Source organism: Cryptotermes secundus, unplaced genomic scaffold (genome assembly GCF_002891405.2).
Source record: "Cryptotermes secundus unplaced genomic scaffold, Csec_1.0 scaffold2934, whole genome shotgun sequence".
Taxonomy (NCBI): Eukaryota; Metazoa; Arthropoda; class Insecta; order Blattodea; family Kalotermitidae; genus Cryptotermes; species Cryptotermes secundus.
Window position 1 is genome coordinate 126,336 of NW_019737452.1, and position 17,800 is coordinate 144,135.

Consider the following 17,800-nt stretch of genomic DNA (forward strand, 5'->3'; position numbering starts at 1 on the left):
TTCGTAAAGAACTCAACTTTATATTCTGGAAAAGTGAAATAAAGAAAAGCGGGAAAGTTTCTATTGTCCATCGCCTTGATATGCTTCAAACACAACATTTCGGAAAATGTTTCCAACATCAGCGCAAGAGAGGTAATATTCCCACTCCACTGAACCTACTAGGAAGAACCAGTATACATCACTGGACATCGAGTGTACTTACTTACTTATGGAGCTGAGTCCTTGAGGAGCCACCAAATCTGCATCTACTCAAGAATTTCCCAGCTTTTAATGGAACCCGAAGATTCATTACAGTTTTCAAAAGAGCCCTCCACTGGTCCCTACCCTGAGCTAGACCAATGCAATCCATACCATCCCATCAAATCTCACTAAAATCCATTTTAATATTGTCCACACACGTACGCCTTGGTCTTCCAAGTGGTCTCATTCCTTCTGGCTTTCCCACACATATCCTATATTCGTTCCTCTTCTGCCCCATTCGTGCTACATGCCCTGGCCATTTCATCCTCCTTGACTTTGTTCATTCTAATTATACTTGGAGAAGAGTACAAGTTACGAAAATCCTCATTATGCAGTTTTCTCCAACCTCCTGTCACTTCATCTCTCTTCGGTCCAAATATTATCCTCACCACCCTGCTGTCAAACACCCTCAGTCTCTATTCCTCCCTTAATGTCTGAAGACCAAGTTTCACACTCATACAGAAGCACAGGCAAAATTGTAGTTTTCTATATTCTAATTTTTATATTTTTGGGCAGCAGATGAGAAGACAAAAGGTCCTGGACCGAATGGTAGCAAGCATTACCTGAGTTCAATCTCCTCTTAATTTCCTCCTCAATCGGGTTTTGATTTGTTATCGTCGTTTTCAAATATCTGAACTGTGTCTCACTTTTTCAAAACATCTGTTTCCTACTTTTATGTCATGATTTTTCCCTGCATTTTGGTCACGAGCCAGCAACATACGAGATAGATGTAAGCATTGGATCGGTACATTCAATTTTGACCGAGAATTTGGGCATGAGGAGTGTGTCCGCGAAATTCGTACCGAATCTGCGCATCTGATTCAGACTTTCGTCGCCAAACACAATATCCCTGTGGTTGGTCAGGCTCCCTACTCCCCCGACATGGCTCCGTGTGACTTTTGGCTATTTCCCAAGCTGAAAATGCCGCTGAAAGGAACCCGATTTGAGTCAAGAGAAGACATCGTGCGGAATGCGACGGCCCGGCTGATCACCATTCCAAAAGACGCGTTCTAGAAGTGTTTCCAACAATGGCAGAAGCGCTGGGAGAAGTGTGTGCATTACCATGTATTTCTGCCGACCAAAGGTTCGATACTTTTTGAACACACTACGTATACTTAGTTTTCTGTGTTTACTTCTAGACCAACCTCCTTACGTCAATTAAATCGAGTGTAGTTACAGACATTAAATACTCCAAGAACATCAAATATAATCACTGGGAGGCAAGAATACGTGTATAACTACTGCACATCTTCCGTGTCACTTAATAGCGGAGTAAAGTCCGGAGACAGTGTTGGCCCAATTGTCGAACCTCTTGTTCCAGCCCACCGTCATGCGAAGTACGCATTCATTCAATAGTAAGAATTAGGGGCCCCATTCATACAGAGATGTGATAAGCATATTAGTCACTGCAAGGCATTTCAAAAAACGAAATCGGGGTTTCAGTTGTGGAACGTTCTGTAAGGTACCATATACGTACGTATGGCACCCACATAGGAAAGATGTTTCGTAACTCGGCAAGTAACATGAGTCAGTCGGGTTATATGATATGAAATGATGAGTACATATTTAAATACTTAGAAAGTTCTTCTTGGTCACCCGGAAATACACACAATAAAGCCTTCCTTTTAAAGTAATGCCGGATTAAGTACAGGTCTCTCCACGAAACTTTATTTTAAAATATGGTTGTTGAAAGTAAAGGTAAAGTTATCACTGTAAGAGACCGTGAAGGATCGTAGGGTTGTGAGACGTCGAGGTTCCCACATTTTCTCTAGACAACGGGCTTATAGATGGCGGTAGGTTTGTCAGCCTTACGGGCCGGCCGCCCTTAACCCCTCGGGAAGACTTCTGGTATTCATTTCTGTTAGATTCCACCACGGATCTGTCGCCTGTGTGAAGCTAAGCAGGCGCAAGTATCACATTGAAGGTATGAGTAGAATTACTGTATTTATTTTAATAGTAATAGAAGTGTATTTTCTACACTCTACAGTGAATTAAAATTCATTAATTGTTAATAAAAGCACGAGTCGATTTCCGTTTAATGATAATAAAATAACAATATAATAATATTATATTAGTAAGTTGATCACGTTACGTATTTATATTAATTGTCTGATATCAAGCGTTTTTGAGGGGAATAACATTTTGGTGTGCCGTGTTGAGTCATGGATACTTCATGGTGTGCCGCGAGTAGAAAAAAGTTGCCGAACACTGATCTAGACAATCGGCTCAAAGATGGCGGTAAGGTTGTCAGCCTTACGCACCGGCCGCGCTTTACTCCCCAGGAAGATTCCTGGTACTCATTTCTGTTAGAGGCTGAGTCGATCCCAGGGCCATAGTGCGGCTGGAAGGACTAGGTCGACTGACAAAAATCAAATGGCCTCATCGGGATTTGAACCCGCAAACTTCCGGCTTGTAGCATAGTGCCTCAAGCAACTACGCTACCGCGTCCCCCACAGAAAATAGTACCATATTATTGTCTAGGGCGGTACTGTATCGAGAGCTAAGAAAAATAAATACAACAGCATTTAATTCATGTATAGGTGTATTTTCCCTTCGTATGTAGATTCTATAGGAATGTGTCTGAAGGGTAGAAATATGCAAATACTAATTAACAGTATAAAACACGTCGCACTTACCAAAGCAGGTGTGCCTGGAGACTGGTAAGGCGAGGCCCTATATCCAGCAGCACGCTAGAACAGAGAACAAGATACAAGTATGAGTGAAAAATAGAGTTTCGAGAATTCGCAGTAGATCAGTAATTGAGAGAATGATATTTCCTAAGATAAGTCTTATGTTTAGTAAGAAAACTTGTATTTTAATTATTATTTTAGATTTTTATAGTAATACAGATAACCGGTTGCAGTACCCGCGCGATCTAAGGCATGAACTGGCTTCGCTCGCTCGGACGCTGGGATCGTGGTTTTGAATCCCACTCAGGGTATAGATGTTTGGTGTGCGTATATACATTTATTCTGTGTTTGTGTTGTCCTGTGTTTAGGTAGAGGCCTTGCGACGGGCTGATAACTCGTCCAAGGAGACATACAAAAAAAAACTCCGTGTTTTTAGTCCGCAAGCGAACTATACCGACCGAGCGACCGTCGCTTGTCGGTGAAGCTAGTGCCAACTTCAGCATGGTCAGCGAAACTGATCCCAGGTCGTTGATTTCGGTTATCTAGACCGGAGCCGCTACTTCCTTGAAATAGCTCTTCAATTATCCTCACGTGGATCCCGTTCCAGACCCACTACTTCTCAGAACATCTGGTAGCGTCGGGGAATCGAACCCGGACCTTTGGATCTGTGGCCAGGAAATCTAACCACTGGACCACAGAGGAGGTCTCAAGGAGTCCTGTCTATGAAAAATGATTACGGAAGGGCCTGGGCCCTGAATGGGCTGGAAGAGCCATTGAAAAAAATAGTAATACAGATATTCCCTGATTTACGCATCTTCAGTAAGTTCGTCTGTCATTCACAGAAAAGTCCTTCATTTAGGCACTTTTCCCACACCTACAGCTCGAGGCAGGCGGGCCATATTAAGCCTCCCAGATATTTTTCTCCGGAAAGCGAGAATATACTAATTCAGCTTTCCAAAAATGTGTGTTAATGCTTTTCTCCTGTCAGGAGTGCCTACTTCTGTGAGAGTACTTTATGATCGTTATGTACTAACAGATGAATATCGTTGCCACCTGAGCTTCCCACTGCTCGGACAGCTGTAGATGTGCCTATTATTGTAAAGTTGAACCGTTCACAGCGCTCACACTGTAGAAATAACGTAGAGTGAGTATTTTCTCCATTTTCAGAAGCATTTTCATGTTTTGTCCTAAAGAGTACAATTTTTATTCGTGTGTTTGTGCTTCATCTATCTGATTATGGCAGGGAAGACATTTTTATTGGATTATTAAAAAATAAGTATATGTATTTTTAGCCGGTCACGGTAGCCGAGCTGTCTAAGGCATGTACTGTCTTCGCTCGCTCGGAAACCGGGATCCTGGATTCGAATCCCACTCAGGGCATGGATATTTAGTGTGTGTGTACAGGTAGAGGCCTTGCGACGAGCTGATCACCCGCCCAAGGAGTCCTACCGAATGTGTAAGATCAAGAAAAACCGAAGTGAACGGAGANTGGACTCAGTCTCTAACAGAAAAGAGTACCAGGAATCTTCCTGGAGGTTAAAAGGCGGCCGGTGCGTAAGGCTGACAAGCTCACCGCCATCTATGAGCTGCCTGTCTATAAAATTTGGAAGCCTCGACGTCTCACAACCCTATGGGCCTCCAGGGCCTATTACAGGGATAGCTTTGCCTATAAATTTAAAGCCGGAATTCCATTCGTATAGCTAATTAATTACTCTGTCAGCATAAAAAGCAAAGAAGTTTCACTTCAATTTGTCTGAGCAATATGCATCCCAAGGAACTAAGTTTAATTTAGACCGATAACCATTCTGAGGCAGAACTGTGTCTACTTATGTATTTAATGGCCATGAGTCCTGCAGGACTCGGAACCTAGAATGTGCTGAGGAAAATATTGGGACCGAAGAGGGCTGAAGTGACGGGAAGTTGGAGAAAACTGCATAATGAGGAGCTTCATAACTTGTACTCTTCAAGTATAATTAGAATGATAAAGTCAAAGAGGATGAGGAGGGCAGGGCATGTAACACGAATGGGGAGAAGAGGAACGAATATAGGATATTGGTGGGAAAGCCGGAAGGAAGGAGACCACTTGGAAGATCAAGATGTAGGTGGGTGGACAATATTAAAATGGATTTTAGAGAGATAGGATGGGATGGTATGGATTGAACTGGTCTGGCTCAGGATAGGGACCAGTGGAGGGCTCTTGTGAACACAGTAATGAACCTTCGGGCTCCATAAAATGTTGGGAAATCTTGAGTAGCTGTAGAATTGTGGCTCTTCAAGAAGGTCTCAGCTCCTTGAGTGAGTGAGTAAGTAAGTAAGTAAGTAAGTAAGTAAGCAAGTAAGTTGTTATTTAGCTGGGACAGCTTTATTAAGTTTGATGAGATAAAAAAGATTTCGGAGAAACAGATATATTTGAAATTCTAACTCAGCATTCACCTGGAGGCCCTGACAAATACTTATAAATACTTCAAACATGAATGTCGGTGCCCCAACCGATATTCGAATAGGTAAAGTCCAGAATGCAAATCAGAAGAGCCTTCGCATCAGCTAATTCGTCTGATAAACCACAAGTGAACGCAATGTGAGTTTCATATTACAGCTTAATTACTTAAATCGCAAAGCGCTCCGAAATCTCATTGTCCTCAACTTATTCGGGATTACTTTAGCCTGAAAGCTCGGATTCTCCGTTAATGTAAAATTGATTACAACGCTGCTAAGGGATGAAGCAGTTCGGCGAATGCCTCAGGCACTCTAATATAATCTGAGAGTGTAACTACACGTACAAGTAAGTTCTAGCATCGCTGTAACTTGCTGTTCGTGTATTCACAGTTTCCCTGTGACTTTTTAACTTAGTTTTCTTCCTTACCCGAAAACAAGAGGTTTATGAGATCATCAAATTGCGTGAACGCTTGTGTGCGTGCGTGCGTGCGCGTTTGTGTTTCTGACCATTTCAACGGTTGAAGCAGATTTTCGACTTTCACAAAGCTCGGTATGAAGGTTGTGTCATTTGAGGCCACCCCAATGTCGTGTTTTATAATTTCCTATTATAATAACAACATGGCGGATGTGCAAATTTTGAGATGGGAATGACAGAGTGGAATTTACTTTAGATTTATAAAATTACGTATAAAAGGTAAAATTTCTTCAAAAAATTTGTAACCTTTATTAAAGTTCTTCGTGTGTGTGTGTTTAAATTGTGAAATAACAGCATGGTGGCAGTGCGAAATTCTCCTTTGGTTTCAGTCTGATGGCGATAACTCAGGTTGTAAAATTTGGTATGGAGACAAGTCATGAAGATATCTACAATTATATATTAAATATTATTTGAAAGTAGTCAACTACAAACATGGTGACAGTGCGAATTTTTGAAGCTATATTCGACAGAATTAATGTGTAGAATATCTGTACTTAAGTAATAAATACGTCAGAAACATAAAATAAATCTTAATATTGTGAATCCTGTTGTGTCATAAATTAGATAATTGTATATATGAAGTACAGAATATACAGTCTACACAACAACAATCAGTATTCAAAACAAATAATACACTATTACATCAACATTTGATTTTATAATAAACATAATGGAAGCAAATGTTGATGCAGTAGTGTATTATTTGTTTTGAATACTGATTGTTGTTGTGTATACGGTATACTCTATACTTCATATATCTAATTTATAAAATAAATCATTAACAGTGTCAGATCTATAAATATATAAATCTATAAATCTATCCAAAAAGGAACCAGGCTTTACGAGTCCCACTTGAAACTCATTTTCCTTTCATATTTGCTTTGAAATCGGGTCACGTTTATCTTATCATTTATGTACTTAAGCAACCAACATTAGTATTCATAGTATTTACAGGATACACATTCCAAGTAACATATCTGAAGTGCAATCATAACGCCATATGAAGAGTTGTTGACTTTAATCAAGAAAGAGAATTGCTGTTCCTGATAAAGGAAATGCTATTTCTTTTGCTACAGCCGACTACTCTTGCTGCTATAGCCGACCACTCCTGTTGTTACAGCCGACTACTCTTGTTACGGTTGACCACTCTTATTGCTACAGCCGACTATTCTCTTGTTACAGCCGACCACTCCTGTTACTACAGCCGACTACTCTTGTTGTTACGGCCGACTACTTTTGCTGTTACAGTCGACTACTCTTGTTATTACAGCCGACTACTCCTGTTACGGCCGACTACTCTTGTTGCTACAGCCGACTACTCCTGCTGTTAAGGCCGACTACTCTTGTTACAGTCGACTACTCTTGTTGTTACGGCGGACTACTTTTGCTGTTACAGTCGACTACTCTTGTTATTACAGCCGACTACTCCTGTTACGGCCGTCTACTCTTGTTGCTACAGCCGACAACTCCTGTTAAGGCCGACTACTCTTCTTACAGCCGTCTACTCTTGTTGCTACAGCCGACTACTCTTGTTGTTACGGCCGACCACTTCTGTTACGGCCAACTACTCTTGTTGTTACAGCCGACTACTCTTGTTGTTACGGCCTACCACACCGCCTGAATCGCAGATATTATATATCACTGCAGGTGATAAGGTGATTATTATGGAGTGATAGTAGGTAGGGATAAGAAAGGAAGTAATGGTGAGTCTATTTCAGTCTGACAAACTTTTAAAATTCTGCAAAGAATTCATGACTGTAAACCATACAATGAATTACCGATGAAAATGAAACTTGGCGAGCGTATGCTTCGGTAGATGCGGGGGTAGCTGCGTTGCAGTAATTGTTCACATCTTTACGTGTGAAGACGCTCCATGCTATCGAATGCTGGAGCCGGCAGGGCAGGATTGATCACAGGCTGAATAAAATGGTGCAAATCGGAGACATAGTCTCCGGGTTAATGTTGCAAAGTACACATGCTGTTGTCAAGTTTCCTTTTCATCGCAAATTACCTTGTTATTAGGGGCCCCGTTCGAGGGAACAGCTCTGAATAATATCGGCGCAGGCTAGATGTAGAACATGAAAAATGCTTCAGCCTTTTAGGCTTAGTATTAAGCGAAGTTTAAAGGTTTTCTTGAACGCAAGTGTTTCCATTTTCCAGCAGAGTCCTTCTTCAGAAGAAAATAGTAAAGCAGCTGGTCATTAAGTTCTTCATCCTTCATAAAATCCGACTGTTCATTACCGTGGTCACAATATCTTTTTCTGCGCGTTGAGCAAGATTAATCCCTATGATATCTAAGGTTATCAGGCATGCGACAAACAAAAATAGACCCTCGAAAGAAATACGAGCCTCAAGATGGAGGCAGTACGATCCTCCGAAAAGTTGGCACACTTCTACCAGAATGCATGGCGTCATACCCCAGAAGACAGCATCTTTCACGATCAATATAATCCACACTATCATATCCTGGTTCCTTAAGATGTAATCTGGATTGAACTGACTCGACGATCCAGTGGTGCAGTTCTGTGGGAGTGGTGTTAAAACTTTCGGCTTCTAATACCGTTAATAAAGTCATTAAACCAAATTTTATGTCGAAAGAATTCCGCTCCTGATATGTTATCATAAGGAGCAAATAATATACAGTACTATCTCGGTATTTCTTTGCCTTAAACACTCGAATGTATTTTGAAATCAAATCACACTTCTAACAGCTCAGTGCTGCAACAAAACAAACATGACGTGGATACTAACAGCAAATATGTTGTGACACTTCGCCTTGAGCATCTTTGATAATCTTTGTTAAAAACCTGCTTCAAGTGCTCACTTAGGAGTTCAGACAAATAAATATTGTCCATGTTTATCATTCAGATAACATGCGAATTAATAATAAGCACGTAAGCATTACACAGCTTCAAGGCTAATCTCTCTATCTCGCGCTGCCAATTTGCAAACTGAGATAACCATAGTGTAGAAATGAACTCAACGCTGTGTTCAAACACAGACCTACTCTATACTTAACAAAACAGACATTTATTTCTGTAGAATTAATGGTATCAGTTGAAACCGAATTATATACTGACTGGCACTAAGAATGAATGATTTGTAAGACTACTAAGACAACACTTTGGCCGGGCCATAGCTCAAGCGGTTAGTCGCTGGCTTCCCACTGCGGCTGCCCGGGTTCAAACCCAGGTCTGGTCAAGTGGCATTTGTGGTGGACAAAGTGGCGCTGGGGTAGGTTTCTCCGAGTACTTTGGCTTCCCCTGCCAATCTTCATTCCACCAAATTCTCCATCAACATAACCACCCGGGACAGGTACAATAGGCCAATCAGTGGCCGCCGTGCCAAGTGGACCCAACTGGACTCCACCCCCCACTATGCAAAAAAAGAAAAAAGACAACACTTAAAAGCTGTCAGCGAGGGTGGCAGCCTCGAATACAGCTTCTGATACATGGTAGGAGACAAAAGCGTGAGTCATACACCAGACAACCTGTTTCTCATTGTTTCTTGATTTATTTCATGGTGATTTTAAAATTGAGTACACAGTATAGGGTTTACTGAGAGATTTAGCGCCGGCTGCGCTTTACTCCCAAGAACATTCCAAGAATATTCCTGGTACTCATTTCTGTTAGAAGCTGAGTCGACTCCAAGGCCATAGTGCGGCTGGAAGGACTATGTAAATTGAAAAGAATCCAATGACCTCATCGGGATTCAATCCCGCGACCTTTCGACTTGTAGCATAGTGCCTCAACCAACTACTCGTTGAGTACAGAATAAGGGACCTCCCGATTACGGACTGCTAACCAACCGATGGAGAAAATTAGTAGAACGGGCTGGTACAGTGATACCGTACCTAACTCGTATTCAAAGGGTACGCGGTTTGAACCTCGGCGGCAGCAGTGGTTATAATGTCAGAATTTGTGGCCTCCTTTACTGTTCCGAAGTGACTACTGCAAAGCACGTTTAATTCAATTGCTACAGTTTCCTTCTTCATCCACTCCAATATTTTACACATAATCGTTCTTCCACCTAATCCAACGATAAATAACTCCATAAGTTGATACAGAAAAGGTAAATTTGAATTAAATTATTCGTGGTATAAGTTTTGAGGTTTCCACGGCTGACTGTTCAAAATGTCTGAACTGCGACACCGTGTAATTCTCTAATTAAATAACGGGACGCGGTAGCGTAGCTGGTTAAGGGGCTATGCTACAAGCCGGAAGGTCGCGGGTTCAAGGCCCGATGAGGTCATTGGATTTTTTTAAATTGACCTAATTCTTCCAGCCACACTATGGCACTGGGGTCGACTTAGCCTCTAACAGAGAAGAGTACAAGGAATATTCTTGGAATATTCTTGGGGGTAAAGGGCGGCCAGCGCGTAAGGCTGGCAACCTTGCCGCCATCGGTGAACCGATTGTCTAGAAAACGTGGGAGCCTCAACGTCTCACAACCCTATGGGCCTCCACGGCCTGTTATAGGGATACCTTTACTTTACTTTACTTTTACCCACATTAGGCAACATTTCGAAGTTAACAAAATCTCGGGTTATCAACAATACAAATTTGTTAACGCTTACGGACGTTTCAAGGCCCCTGACGATGGGGACAGAGATGATCTTAGCTCAATCCATTCGTAGTTCAGTAAATTGCTGATGGTCTTCACCAGCACAGTCATTCTTGTTATCGGACCCCGCTATATTTTTGTTCTTTCCAGACTTTTACGTGTTTTGAAATAGGGTCTCAATTCGACTAAGAGAGATTTCTGGCTACTACTGGTCACTCCTTTTCTGCTAGAGAGTGACTCTGCAGGCTCTCACGCACTCTATCTGCAACTACTAACTCACTGACTGACACATCAGCAACCTATGATGACAGAGAATCCCTGAACATGTTGACACGGTTGATAGCCCGAAATTTATCAACTTTACCTCCATGGAAGCTTCAGATCCTACCGTCTAAAATATAAAACCAATTGAATTTTACGTAAGGGAGTGCAAGGAAAGGAACACCCGAAATTTTTAAAACACTACAAAATGCATGGATTACGGAAAGGAGAAAAATCAATTTTAAGAGACTATTAGATGCTTGAGCCGATCACGGTAGCCGAGCGGTCTAAGGCATGTACTGTCTTCGCTCATTTGGAAACCTGGATCGTGGGTTCGAATCCCACTCAGGGCATGGATGTTTAGTTTTTGTGTGTGCGTTTTTATGTGTTTGTATACAGGTAGAGGACTTGCGATGAGTTGATCACCCGCCGAAGGAGTCCTACCGAATGTGTAAGATCTAGAAAAACCGAAGTGAACGGAGAAGTTCATGGAGGTAGGCCTAGGCCAAGTGGGGCTGTAGTGCCAAGGAAAAAAATTAGATGCTTGAACCTCGAACGAGTCAGAAAGTCACCGAACCTCCCCACCCGACTGTATGATGGTGACGTATTTTATTTATTTACAACACAACTTATAAAGAGTGAAGCCGGAGGCAGATGATTAGTATGATGATGAAGAGGCTCCATTTTCTCTCACTGGTCATGTGTAATATTAACCGCCCCTGCGGGAACAAAGGCCAGATTAATGTCCCATCTCTGATCCTTCTGAATAGACCGGCGCTCTATTATAAGCCTGACTACACGTTCACAGGACTTGACACAGATGCACACTAGACAGTGCACAGTCAGCAGGAACACTTCGACGCTCTTGGTATCCGCGATTTGTCAAATCCAATCTCAAAGCTGATGGATCTGATTTCAGTGACCACAAATCCTTGCTGAGAATTGATTTTCCTGAATTTCTGTGGATTTATTCTCCGTAAAGAAGTAAAGTTTTCCTTGTACTTAATTAAGCACCACTCCATGAAGATGTATGAGGGAGTGAATATATATCTCCTATCTTTCTTGACTTCGGCACTAGATGGAGGTGAGTGGTCAGCTTCAAGCCCCGGCCACTTTGCTTCAGGGGGAACAACATCCGATACCCATTGGGTAGGAGGTTGGGTTGGCCCCAGAGCGGGTCTGGAAGCTGTAGAGAGGAGAAATGTTTTGTACCTGCCGAGAATCAAACCCAGACGTCCGGCCTGTAAAACTGAGATATCCCAGCTCTATATTTTCTCTCCAGAAATATGGAAAATCCTTTCATCTCACATCACTTGAAATCAATCATTTGGAGATATTGGGTTTTCGGACTTTATCCATCGTCCTGGTTTTAAGATAACTAAGAAAAACACGACGTTTCGGAAACTGGATCTGTTTCCGTCCTCAGTTGAGGGGAAACACCTATTCTGTTGGGTGCCTTAGAAAGAGCTAGCCTCAATCACTGGACGATGGTCCAATGATTGAGGGAAAACACCTGAGGACGAGACCGGAGCTTTCTGGTGGGGGGGGGGGCAGATTTGGAAATTTTATTCACTTGCACCTGATTCAGTTTTCGAAACTCTGGCTTTTGGTGGATTCAAAATGATAGCCAGTGTCCATAGCTCAGGTGGTTTGTCGCCAGCTTCCTACAGCGGCGGCCGTGGTTCGAGCCCAGGTCAGGTCATGTGGGATTTTTGGTGGACAAAGTAATTCTGTATCCTCTACCAATTCTTATTCCATCGACTGCTCCACACTCATCATCATCTGCCATCAAGGGCTCGTAAGTGGGCGACGTGCCAAGTGAACTCAATTTCACTGCACCGCAAGAAACCAAAACAAGAAAGTCTTTTCTTGTTTTGAAGACGCTTACTTTCCACGAGAGGAATATTTTAAATGTTTCTCCCTCTTCGGGGAACTCGAATATTAACCGCCTTGTAGTACAAAGCAAGGTAGTGCTAACTCTCTCGGCCTTTGGAACACTGGAAGCATTAAGAAGTGTAATCATTTCCACGTGGTGAAACAAGCTGCAGTGCTGAGTTTCTAATTTGCTTCTTGCAGTAATGAAGAGGCTTGAGTGGGCGCAAGGTTACAAATAATGAGTGGCTTAATCAAGGCCGACAAAACCGATCTTCTCTATACCTGCCTCAAGTTGGCAGGCTGTCTTGAATTTATAGTCACACGCTGCCAATGAGATTGAACTAATACACTGAACCATTTCTTGTAGGGCTCGTAGAATCCAACTCAAATCTGCCAGAAAAATACTGATATTCCTTCACGGTTTATTTGCTTTTTGTTTCATGCTCGTCACATATATTCTTTAACTCATCAACGGAGAGTGGGACACTGTAATTGTGGGCCCCTTTACAATCTGCATATTTAAACTTTAGAGCAGAATGGTGTAGGGGTAATGGTTTAGACTTGTATTAGAAAGGAACCAGGTTCAAATCTCTGTCAGATTACCGGCTATACTGAAATGTGTCGTGGTATTATATCCTCCTTAGACGAACGTATGTTAGCCCGACTGATTTATACTCATTATCAATAATCATATTTGACATATTTTCCTTCTTTTGACAAATAAAAGTAGGCGTATGAGATCTGTGAATCCCCCCATGTAAACTTTTGAATACCTGAACCAATCTTTATGAAACTTAGTACAATAGATCACTGTAGGTCGCGGTGCAAGGGCCGAGAAGGCCCACCCCTTATACATTCTGTATATCATGGCAACTGAGCCGATCTCAACTGCGTAATTTATAGATTCCTCCCATTAGTCTGTGTCTGTATGTGTATCATTGCCGAGTCGCTGCAAGGCAACGGCTCGGCAAACACGTTCCCCAGGCAACGAATAGATGTAATAACAGAAGAATTGTTGGACGTGTCATTTTCTATGCGGTCCGTATCTTATCAAAGGAGTGTCTGTTGGTCTGTCTGTCATCCTGTCGTTGCTAGGTAACAGCTCAGTAAGGACGTTCTCGGGGCACGAAAGAATTGTTGAACGCGTCGTTTTCTTTGCGGTCTGTGTCGTATTAAAGGAAAGTGGGAGAACATTTCTTCTCAGAACTTCTTGTTTATTTTTGAGCCGTATTAGAGGCTACAAAATATACGAAGCAGACATAGCGTCTTCAAATAATCTAAAGTTTGTATATGCTGAACTCCGAAATTAGGGGAACGAGTACAATTTCGGTACACATAGTCTGAAAATTTGCCTTTGAGGAGTTCGCTAAGAAAACTTGCAAAAATGCGCCTATTAGCATCGCCATGTATTTCCGACTGTCTGTCCATCTGTCTATATGACTATCCACATTCTATAACAACTGAGTGAACCTCCATGAAATATCATGTTTGAGAGTTTTATTCAAATTTGTTGATAAATTTTAATTTCGGTTAAAGTAAGACAATAGTAAGTGGCACTTTACATGATCACCTATGTATGCTTCCACGCGCATCTTCAACGTTGAGGTACCTATACTTAACTGAACTGATGGCCGCTCCATAGCTCAAGCGGTTAGTCGCTGGCTTCTCGCCGCGGCGATGTAAATATCGAATTAAAACATATTAAAACGCATTAAAAAACTGAAGATGGCCGAAACATGTTGTGTTAAATGGTGAATAAACAATTGTTGTTGCACAGGAATTAATGAAATAATTTTCCTGGGGAGTAAAGGGCGGCCGGCGCGTAAGGCTGACAACCTTACCGCCATGTTTGAGCCGATTGTCTAGATAATGTGGGAACCTCAACGTCTCACAACCCTATGGGCCTCCACGGCCTGTTACAGGGATAGCTTTATTTTACTTTTTACTTATTGACTGACTGTGAATACATAGACTTCTGATTAAAGATTTGCAAAGGGATGCTGAAATACAGAATCGAATTAAAAAAGTGATCGTGTTGCAGGGACCACGATTTAATTATCTATTGAACTTAGTGACGTTTTACTTTCTTTCTGGAATGTTAGCAAAGAAAAGATGCAAAGGAAAAGAAGAGGAAGAAAATATAAATGAGAGGGAAGAATATAAAAATGTAAGAAATAAAGGAGAGAAGAGAACTAAAGAGAATAACGCAGAGGAGAGAGATAAAAGTAAAGCTGTCCCTGAGGCTAACTAATTAAGCACTACACCATTAAGGCGTATCGGGGAGTGGATATAGACCCACGATTTCTTGACCTCTACACTAGTTGGAGTTTTAGCTAAGATCAAAGTGTGGTAAAGGAGAGAGAATGATAGAAAGAAAGAGGAATAAAAGTTCAAGGAGAAAGAAGAAGAGGAATGAAGAAAATTTAAATGAGAGACAAGGAGAAAGAAAGAAAGAAAGAGTGAAGAAGAGAGAGGGCGAAAAGAGGAAAGGCTAGAAAGGAGATGGGAAAGAAAATAGTAAAGAGTAAATGAGGGTGAGAATAATTCTGCCTGTGGTTCTGTATGGGTGTGAAACTTGGTCTCTGACATTAAGGGAGGAACATAGAGTGAGGGTGTTTGAGAACAGGGCGTTGAGGAGAATATTTGGACTGAAGAGAGATGAAGTGACAGGAGGTTTGAGAGAATTACATAATGAGGAGCTTCATAACTTGTACTCTTCTCCAAGTATAATTAGAATGATCAAGTCAAGGAGGATGAGGTGGGCAGGTCATGTAGCACGAATGGGGGAGACGAGGAATGCGTATAGGATACTGGTGGGAAAGCCAGTAGGAAAGAGAGCACAGGGAAGACCAAGGCGTAATGGGTGGACACTATTAGAATGGATCTTAGAGAGATAGGATGGTATGGTATGGATTGGATAGATCTGGCTCAGGATAGGGACCCGTGGAGGGCTCTTGTGAACACGGTGATGAACCTTCAGGTTCCATAAAATGCTGGGGAATTCTTGAGTAGCTGCGGAATTGGCGGCTCCTCCAGAAGGGCTCAGCTCCGTGAGTAAGTAAGTAAGTCAGTAAGTACATGAGGGTGAGAAGAGAATGAAAGAACAGGGAAGTAGAAATTGTAACCTCTCTTTACTGAGACATCACTTCCAGACATGTCTCCAGATCACCTCTCTGTATTCATGAACATACATTGTGGTTTCAAAAAGCACCGTTCTGCTAAAACGAGCTGCTCCTTCCTCCAGGCACGTAATACGTATTTCTGTAGAATAGTTTGAACATTGCTAAAGCAAGCATTACGCCGTACAGTATAGGTGTCTTCTCGTGCAGAAGAATGAGTCGGGTTGCCTAAACAAAATTCTTCAGGCGGTTTGCTGAAATGTTATCGTTACAGAACCAAAGCATTTCGTATAGCGTCGCTTGAAGGCAAGCAGAAGTTCATGCGTTCAATTGCAATTGTGAATAAGAGCTCCTAGCGAATAAAACCCAATGAAATGCTGACGTCACTAATACAACAGCGACCCTTAAAGGAAGTTAACCACTTTTTGTTCGTATGCTACGTTTCAAGGCGCAATGTAGCGCGGATTTAAAGCTACATGCATTGTTCTGTCTTGGAACTGAAGTTTTTGCTTCACGTTCTAGCTGTATTTACCCACTTCCGGTATCCACTGAAAGTATTCTTGAATATGGTGGCGGCAGACTATTGCTACAACGTTAGCGTTACGGTTGTCATTCTGAAAACACTCATTTCGGTTCCCTGTATGAACTGATTACATGGATTGCTGCTTCTTGTAGGTTTCTCTGTACTTCATATGCACTTCCGGATGACGTCGCTTCTCCATACGTACTTCCGCATTCACAGTTTATGACTCCAGATATATCGTGTTCGATATTGCAATTGAAACAGTGCAGCAACGAATAAACAGGCAATAACAGAAGAATTGATGCGGTCCGTGTTGTATGAAAGGAATTCAAATATTAGTTCTTCCCATTAAAAATATGATACACAAATGTTTGCTGCTCATCCAAATTATGTAAAAGAAAAAAATGTAGAAACACATGTACACTTTTAAAATAAAGCAATAGCACAGATAAGGTCTAATGTTAGGGTTCGCGTATTCAATGCCGGACTGCTGGCTAGAAGTCAGTTTGCATCCGGAAGGTCCTGCGACCGGCCAACTCGACCAAGGTTTTCCGTGGTTTTCCTAGGTCCCAGAGCAAATTCTGAGTTGGTACTCAAATTAGACGTTGCACTTCATGCCTCACATGCAGCCCTCCCATTGTTAACATCAAAATTTCGCCCTAATATAGCCCTCCCAAAGTTAGCAAAAAAATTTTACTATAATGTAACCCTTCTAGCGTCATAAAAATATATAATATATAAAAAAATCCGATTATATGCTCTACCTATACCAGAAGGACAAGCGGGCACTGCTTGGGAACCTTCAAAATCGGAGATATAGTTTCTTACCCCCCTTCCAATGTAGTGTCTCTCACTACCACCCCCACTTCTTCTTCTTCTTCCCAGGGAATTTCTTTTTATGTATATGGAAGGATTATTTCTTGATAATATGGAGACCACGTGACTTTTCTTGAGATGATATTCCGCGTTCCTGCCACAAAGTGAATATGTACATGGAACGTCGTGTCAGTTTCATTTCCGACAGAAATAAACGGATTTCTATTAAATCTGCTGCTAGGAATGTACGTGATAAGGTATCGAGCGAACACCATTCGAATTCTTAACGGCCCAACACAGCCCCTACCACATAAACAGACTTTCTCATCTGGCAGGTTGTACATGACACGAGACATCCATAACGTCGGCGCACCGAACAGGTTTGTGTAGGGGGAAGTGTGTACGGTGGTGACCGATTCGAATCCCTATCAGGACGTTGGTTATTATGACTGGAGTTTTCCGTTGTTTAACTCAGTAAGTCCAGGCAAACCGGATAGTGCCTCGTGTAGGCTGTGACAGCTTCCTTTAAATCGTTTCCAGTTCAATATTCATCAATCATTACGAAAGGTTATTAATTCCGTCCAGTGTGACTGATGAAGTTTTTTTTCTTTCTAATCTTTCATCCTTTAGATGTTTCGGTCCTATAGACCATCTTAAGGAGGATATCAACACAATTAGAAATCACTATTACAATAAGTTTTGTGAATAATAATACAATTGTATATACATACAATGTCATCATAGTACACTGTACAAATCTAACGTTTTAACAACTACAGCAGCTTGTACCAACACGTTAAAATATTTATAAAAGTATGTTTAAAAAAGGCCGCGTCATAGCTCAAGCGGTTAGTCGATGGCT

The 17,800-nt window shown here is 41.8% G+C and overlaps 1 long non-coding RNA gene across 1 annotated transcript in view; it reads right to left on the bottom strand.

The window, feature by feature from the left end:
• The window catches only part of LOC117282795, a 108,917-nt gene that overhangs the window by 75,922 nt on the left and 15,195 nt on the right, over positions 1-17,800 (bottom strand). Inside the window, exon 2 of the long non-coding RNA XR_004513671.1 lies at positions 2,877-2,930. This is a non-coding gene — a long non-coding RNA (uncharacterized LOC117282795). The remainder of the gene's footprint in view (positions 1-2,876; positions 2,931-17,800) is intronic.